This window comes from Leptonychotes weddellii, chromosome 12 (genome assembly GCF_054177405.1).
Source record: "Leptonychotes weddellii isolate Sample4059 chromosome 12, ASM5417740v2, whole genome shotgun sequence".
NCBI lineage: Eukaryota > Metazoa > Chordata > Mammalia > Carnivora > Phocidae > Leptonychotes > Leptonychotes weddellii.
In genome coordinates, this window is record NC_138380.1 from 35382015 (window position 1) to 35390503 (window position 8489).

An 8489-nucleotide genomic window follows, 5' to 3' on the forward strand; every position below is an offset into this window, starting at 1 on the left:
CCTATGACCCAGCAATTGCACTACTGGGTATTTACCCCAAAGACACAGATGTAGTGAAAAGAAGGGCCATATGCACCCCAATGTTCATAGCAGCAATGTCTGCAATAGCCAAATTGTGGAAAGAGCTGAGATGTCCTTCAACAGATGAATGGATAAAGAAGATGTGGTCCACATATACAATGGAATATTACTCAGCCATCAGAAAAGATGAATACTCAACTTTTGCATCAACATGGATGGACCTGGAGGAGATTATGCTAAGTGAAATAAGTCAAGCAGAGAAAGTCATCATATGGTTTCACTTATTTGTGGAACATAACGAATAGCATGGAGGACATTAGCAGAAGGAAGGGAAAAATGAAGAGGGGGAAATCAGACGGAGAGACGAACCACGAGAGACTATGGACTCTGAGAAACAAATTGAGGGTTTTAGAGGGGAGGGGGGTAGAGGAATGGGTTAGCCCGGTGATGGGTATTAAGGAGGGCACATACTGCATGGAGCACTGGGTGTTATATGAAAACAATGAATCATGGATCACTACATCAAAAACTAATGATGTACTGTATGGTGACTAACATAATAAAATAAAATAAAATTTTTTAAAAATCATCAAAAAAATAAAAAATAAATAAAATGGGAGCACCTACTCACAGGTTCATACACAAATAAGTTGAAATTAATTCAAATTAAGTAGAATTACACATTCAGGTCCTTAACCATACTAAGGATGTTTGAAATATTGGATCAGATGTGGAACATTCCCATCACCCACAGACATTCTATGGCGGAGGTGGCTACCTAACTGTGGACAAGAGTCCCCTCCTCTGGGGAAGAAGTGAGATTAGACTGAGGGAGGAAAGGAAGGCCCTTTAAGGGGAGAAAACTAGATTATTCAGTGTGTCTCTACGTTTTTATTTTTTTACACCAAGAACGTAATCATGTGCCACTTGTGAAAACTGAAAGAAAGAAAAAAATCAAACCCTAAACTTGGTAGTTACTGAGGGGATGAAAAGGAAGGAATAGGCAGAGAGGTAGACTAAATCTTCAAGTTCTGTTGCTTATTTTTAGCGCTCTCTATTTGACCTTGGCCAGAATTTAGGGAAACAACTCTCAATATGTCAAAAACTTACTAGTATTTAATATAGAATATTTACATTTAATAAGAAAACTATTTGATACTATATGATACTGAACTTATATTTATTACTCTTATTACTATTATTATTTACAGGGAAAAAAGCAACACTCAAAGACAGGAAATTACACTCACCATGAACTATACATGAAGATTTGGATAGACGACAGAGGACTTTCTTTTAGTCAGGCATTTCATCCACCTAGAAAGACTGTTGAGGTCTGAGGAGGAGACTGGTAATAGAGGTAGTTTTGCCATTGAAGAGAGACAGATACACAGCACTACATAGTAGTGACCAACTGAGCAGGGTCATGTTGTATATAGAGGATGATCCTTCCAGGGCTATGGGAGAGAACATTCGTTATGAACCTGGTGGCAGGATTAGAGTAGAAATGTTTGGCAGACATAGTGATTGGCATTCTCTGGTATTTTGATATTTAAATGCTACTGATCAAAGATAGAAAAAAAAAAGAGAGAAAATCAGAAAAATAACCTCCTTTGAAATAAGGAAAAGAAGAAGAAAAATAGGGACAGAAATATCTTTTCACATCTAACAATCCTTGCTACTAGACTTTGAATGAAACTAAACCTACAGTAAATGGTAAAGGAGGTAAGGTTTTGTTAGTAGTCACTGTTGTTTATTAGTTTTTTTTTTCTTTACTTCCATGTCCTTTTACCCATACCCATCTCTTTATCTTATGTAATGAAGGAGAGAAAAACACAATTCCTGTACTAGGCTGCAGTCTTTTAGAATGTGTCTTTTGCTTCCTGCTAAGGGGAAATCAAATGCAAAGAAGAAAGTTTCCCAAATTACTAGCTCATCACAAGTGAATGGAAAAAAAAATAGAAGCTTTTCCTTCAAGTACCTAACATTTATAAGCAGAAGGATAAATTAACAGAATGACAGGTGTTGGGAAATGACAAAAGGAAACAGATTACTGATGGGAATCAAATTACTTAGTCCTCAGTTACATTCCAGGCATAAATAAAGTAAAACAATTAATCTCTTATTTCTGCCACCTGTAAATCTGCCAGGCATTCCATGCTCAATAGCATTAATGAATTGCAGTGGAAAGACAGGGCCTAAATTTTCTCTACTCCATAACTTCAAAACCATCATATTTGACAGCTGGAATCATCTGCTGTAAAGCCTGGATGTCAGTCCACAAGGCAGAATGGCTTATATCCTGAAGAGTCCTCTCATTTCATTGAAAGGGGGTAGAATGCTTTAACATTCATCGGGATGGGCGAGGAAGAGTACATGATCTCACCCCTAAGTTGTAAGCACTAAGATGTGGCTCATTTCTGGATTGCAAGGCAAGAGTAAGGATGGGAGACTAGAAAGGATGAACTGGAAAACAATTGATTTCTGTAGTTTCTGCTTGTTAAGAGTTCAGTAAATATAATGATTTTCTATTACCATTTTGACATTTGAAAAAAATACAATGAAGAAACAACCAACCATTATTTGTGGCATATGCCCCTAAATTTCCACACTTTTTCTGGATCTCTTAACCATAATTATGCAATTATGCTTTTAGAACTATGTCTTCATATTGACAGATGGAAAAACCTGAGTAGGCCCTGGAACATGGAGAAATCCTAAGGTGATAACATTTTTGTTATTATAAATTAGCCTGGAAGAGTCTGATTGCAGACCTATGGAACAATTCCTACCCTAAAACCATCATGTATCTAAGGACATTCAGCCAATTTCTAGGGAGAGCTTGTGGTATTTTCCTTTTTCCTGATACCGGACACAAATCTTCATCCTCTGTATACTTTTCTCCGATACATGCTTGGCCCCACTAAGTAATTGGGCATCCCCATTTTTCCTTACTCTGTCTGAGGTTATGTGGAAATGCACTGGTAGAAGACCTTGTGTAGACTCCGTTAAACAGGAGACTTCCCCAATTTTTTTAAGAAAAATTGGTTCTTTCTAACACAAGCATTCTTTTCTTTCCAACATCTATAACTCAAATGCAAAAAGACTGCTTGTTTATTTACTTGTCATTTTCTCCCCCAACACTGTTACCCAGCACATTTATTTCCTTTTAGGTCATCCTTTTTTGAGTGACTTAACAGTTAATCATAAGTGTTGTCATGATTACTGCAAGGAATTGGATTTCGTGTGGTTTTTTTTTTTTTTTTAAAGATTTTGTTTATTTATTTGAGACAATGAGAGACGGAGAGCAAGAGAGGGGGGAGGGTCAGAGGGAGAAGCAGACTCCCCGCCGAGCAGGGGGAGCCCAATGCGGGACTCGATCCCGGGACTCCAGGATCATGACCTGAGCCGAAGGCAGTCGCTTAACCAACTGAGCCACCCAGGCGCCCTCATGTGGTTTTTAATGAAGCCTTGCATTGTGATGTTTCAGTTTCATTTTTGGCTTATGGTAACTTATTTGCAAAGCACAATGAGGGGGAAAAGAGGAAAAAGAGAGGGATAAAAGCTCTGGGGTCATTCTGGCTTATTCCAGTGTTTAGGTATGTTCTCAGCAGTTGTATCCTCCACATCCCCGTAAAATAGCTGAAAGCTGAATATTGCCTAGATATAAGAAATGTGAATTGATTATGGCCTCTTAGAAATTCCATACCCTGTGGAGCTACCAGTGGTGTTTTCATCTCTTTAAAAATGTTTCCACTTTGATTCCTTTTTTTTTCTTTAGAATCAAGCTTTGTAGTTAATTGCTGATAACATCCTTTTTTTATTTAGTCTTATATTGAGCAATCAAGTCTGCTTTCTTCTCTATCTAGTTTCCAAAAATCTTGGCTATTTTAAGGATTCTTCCCCCTGAGGTTAGCGAGTTTCCTACAGCTAACAACAAATGCATTAAATATCCATCCCCAGAAAAACGGCAATCTGAGTTTAAAAAAAAAAAAAAAACTTCAAAAATATGTTCTCCAACTGAGTTTTGTAATTACGACTCTGGAGAATAACTTACCCTGTTTAAATCACCCAGGACATTTTCCCCATGTGTTTACACATTTTAAGATGCTGACTAAGACAATCTGAACACAGAAGCAATGGGTATTTGCAGCCTCCGCTTGACCTAGGACAGCTGTGTCCTACTTCATGTATTTATAACATACCATCTACTTCCATCAAAAATCTTTTTTTTTTAATCAAAATAAGTATTGGTTCCAAAAGCTATATAAATGTATGACTTGGGGCCAGGGAAAGAGGCGTAGATATCTTCTAGTATAGCCCGATAATGAACTTGTTGATTGTGACCTTGGGGTTTTAAGGGAATAAGCAGAGAATAGGTAAATGCTGGAGAGGGGACGCAGGTTTGGCTGTGGAGCAATGGCCCAGGGTGTCCAGGGTGCCAATGAGTGAAATGGCCTAAGTGCTGGCGGATCTAAAAGGTGGAGTGTGGTTAAAAGTGGCTGAACAGTAAAGAACATGGCAGAACCAGCTGGCTAACGGTCAGCATCACATTACATTTACATTTCCCTTTACCATCTCTTTTTTGTCTTTAATCTCTAGCCAGTCACTTCTAGCCTTCTCCCTTGTGTCTCCCCAAGATGATTAAATTAAAATAACAAAACAAAGACACATAAACAAGGGGAACATTGGCGTCAACAGAAGAACTGAGTAGACAACAAAAATCCCACATTTCTTCTAAAGAACTAGAAAATACTCAAAGCCTTTCTATCTCTTTAAAGTAAAAGCACAGGCCCTCAGAGAGATGGGAGCATTACAGCAGACATTAAATAAAGCAAGCACAGAGCACATCCACTAAACCTAGATGGTTTAAGCAATCTTAGGAAAAAATAATAATATCTTTAATTTTCTACTGTGCTCATTTCCCTACATTTTTAAACATAGTTTTAGGGCAATATAAATGGCTCTGTCATTATTTTCACCATTACCAGTAGAAGTCTATTGGAATTTGGAAAATTATCTCAAGCACAGATAAACTTGTCAAGTCGTTTTTGGTCTTTTGGACCCTGCTTCCCCTAATTTTTAAACCATTTACCCATTGTGCAGTGCCTATTTGCCAGCCCTCCCTTGGTGCCAGTGAATTCATCCTTTCTCCTTGTTTCCCATAAGGGAAATACCTGAGTTACATTTATACCAAAAAAAATGGAAATAGATGATCTGTGTTTCAATTCTTAAAATGTCTACATTTTAAAAGGGTCCAATCCATGAGCTAAATGAATAATGCTTAGATAGTAGACTCTTAAGGGCCAGTGACAAGATGACAGATGGATTCCTCTGGAAACCAGCCATTGTAGGTATGCATTACCACATTTGATTGTTAGGCAGACAATTCTGGAGGTTGGCAAGGTCAGATGAGATTGGTTGAAGTTTAGTGTTTTAACTACCTTCTTATTTGTAGATGGGAGAGTATTAAATATTCTTAATCATACCTAATGATCAAAGGTGTCAATTTCTAAATTTGTTCTCTTGAAAATTGGGCCTTAGAACATTCTCAAGAAAAAGTTGCAGACTCCAAAGATGTATAAGGCATATGTCGCTTTTTTTTTTTTTGACTTAGGAATAAAAATCCATTCAGCAATCAAAAGCAACATTCCAGTTCTCAATCTATTGTCTGGAAATCATTAAAAAATGGGACAGTCAATATGCATATTCCTGTCAGTTTTAGAGAGCATGCTTCTAAAGGCATAGAAAACTTAGTTGAGGTAAAAGCCCACAGAAACAAATGTGCCCACTTTTTAAATATAACAAGCTAAGTATCTGCAAATTATAGGCTTGAAGTTTTGAATCTATCTCATTGTTAAAGTTACTCACACCTCAAGAAATTTCATTGCAATGTTCTTTGAAGAGATTTTCTAAATTTAGAATAAAATCTCTTTCACGAGAAAGTCTTGCAAAACCCTACTATGATCATTCAAACGTAAAAGGAAAATAGAGGTGAAAGACTCAGGTGAAAACACTCTTGATATGTTATCAACATATTACACCTATTTTCAAATGTGTTTCAACAATTTGGAGTTTTTCAACAACCTGTTGAGCCACACCCATTAGACATTTCCCCTTTGACAGTTAGTACAATGCTAGACTGTCCATTGTAGCCGCCAGAGAGACATTTCAAGGCACTAGCCCTAAAAAGGCACTTCATGTCTAGGTCCTGATCTTCTTCCTTTATTACTCAGCAAGGGGGCCCAGTGGCATGCACAAACCAATTCCAGCCATACTCTCAGTGTGGGAGATCATTTCTGTCACATAGTTCCAGCCATGTTCTCAGGCAGATGTCTTCTCCATCCCACTGCCTATGACAAGTTTTTTCGCCTCAGCATACTGGATGTTCTGTCGTAGCCATACCCTCTTTGAAGAGATCTGGACTCACCCTCAGGAAGAAGTTCTTCTAAAAGTTCTCTGTCCTTTTAGTCTGTTTCCTGACTGGACTCTGACTGATATACTAATTCTACTTTTGAAATAGCTTATTATCACGTCATAGAAAAAGGAAAACTGCCTCCCATTCTACATTAAAGAAATGATATGATCACAAAATCATATGATCACTAATTATCTTAACAAATAGGAAATCTACTAGCAAGTCATTGAAAACTGCTAAGAGAAAAGTTGTATTAAGCTAGACCAATGGTATTACTAAAAATTACATATATATTTGAAATTATTACATTTTATTACTATGGCTTAGAGAATAAATGATTTTTAAAAGTGAATTCTTATGAGACGATGATATTCCCTATTCTGAAATAAGTATAAATTATATAATGGTTACTATATAAAATGATTACAAAGTATTATAGTTTATAATATTATAGTTTATAGCAGGGTAAAGTAAGAATATGAATGTGAGAGACTCAGTTTTATCAGCTCTATGGCAAGAATCATAATATTTAGCTCTCAGGCCATTTCAAGTGATTATGATAGTGACTGTTAAGGCATCTAGTGCAACACCTAGAATATAAGAGACAATAAAAGGACCGAATGATCCATGTGAGAGAAGGTTCTTTAGAATCTCAATTCACCTTATTAGTGATTGGTACAACCAAGACTGCAATTTGCAAGATTGCAATTTTAACTCTGAAGCCCATACTCTTGCCAATATAGTAAGTATAATTTGGAAATGGACAGTAGAATCGAAAGATGCACATGGGAGGCAAGTAATACAGCGTATTGATGAAAACATCCTGTCCTCAGCAAATCTGAGTTATTTTGATGTGTTCTGATGTATATCTTGTGTAACTGTAAACTAATATTACTGTGGAGTGATTTAAAAATACCTGGTACATTCCTTCTTTGCTATCAATCACACATACCCCTGGCCCCTGGCCCTTCCCAGTCCAGAAGCAGCTAAGTTCTTTCCAGCACAATGCTGGCGGCCAGTACATTGAGATCAGAACTGACTTCCAGAATGAAACATATTTGCCATCACTGCTAGATAGTGACAAGATCTTGTCACCTTTTTACCAAGTGTTCTACTAGATAAAAAGGAGAAGATATTGGGGCAGAAACTATGAGGTAAAGGGATATAATAAAGCCGTTTGAATTCAGCCATGGCTTATTTAGCATAGCTAGAGTCAGAAAGTGCTGTAAGCTATGCTAGATAGGAAGGGCTAGATTTGAAAGCTCTATAGTTAATAGAAAGGCAAATAAGAATAAAATCAGAATAGCAGACATTTGATCCCAGCTATGGTGTAATAGGAAGAACTTGAAATCCTATTATAGCAGACACATCAAAATGAAAATTAACATGCAATAAACACTGTCTCCAATGCACAGCTGATGCCTTGAAGTGTATCTCAAGGAGGCAGTGATGAAGAGAGAACTAAAAACGGAGCAATGTCCTTCTAGGCTTACACGGTGGCTGCACTGGGTGAAGTTATATGGTTATGGATTATCTTTCAGGGATGTCTAGGTCTTTCGGATAAGATTCACACAGACATGAGTCAAGAGTTTCAAGAAATGAATGATGAAGTGTTCAAATAGAATCATGTGGCTGGGACTCATAAAGAGAGACACACTCAGTAAAAGGTTGCACTAGGGAAGAACATGTGCCCACTGCCATAGTGAGGTGCAAGAATGTTTTAAAGTCAGCATAGGCTGTATAAATCTGAACACCATATCCCGATGTAGTTCATGTCCCTATTTATGCATTTGTGAGTGTAACTTTTTATCACTTTTACCCAAAGTTAAATGAAAAGATCCTCCATCTATGTAAATTAAAACAATATTCTAAGTAACTTATAGTTTAACAAATTCAGAATATGTCATAACTAGAAACAATTTAGTACTAATAATGAAAACATAATGTATAAGACCATACAGAATCTAAGTAGCTCTTGGAAAAAGGTATAGCCTTTAATATTTATATTACAAAAGAATAAAGTCTGAAAATTGTTAACTATCTGAGTCAA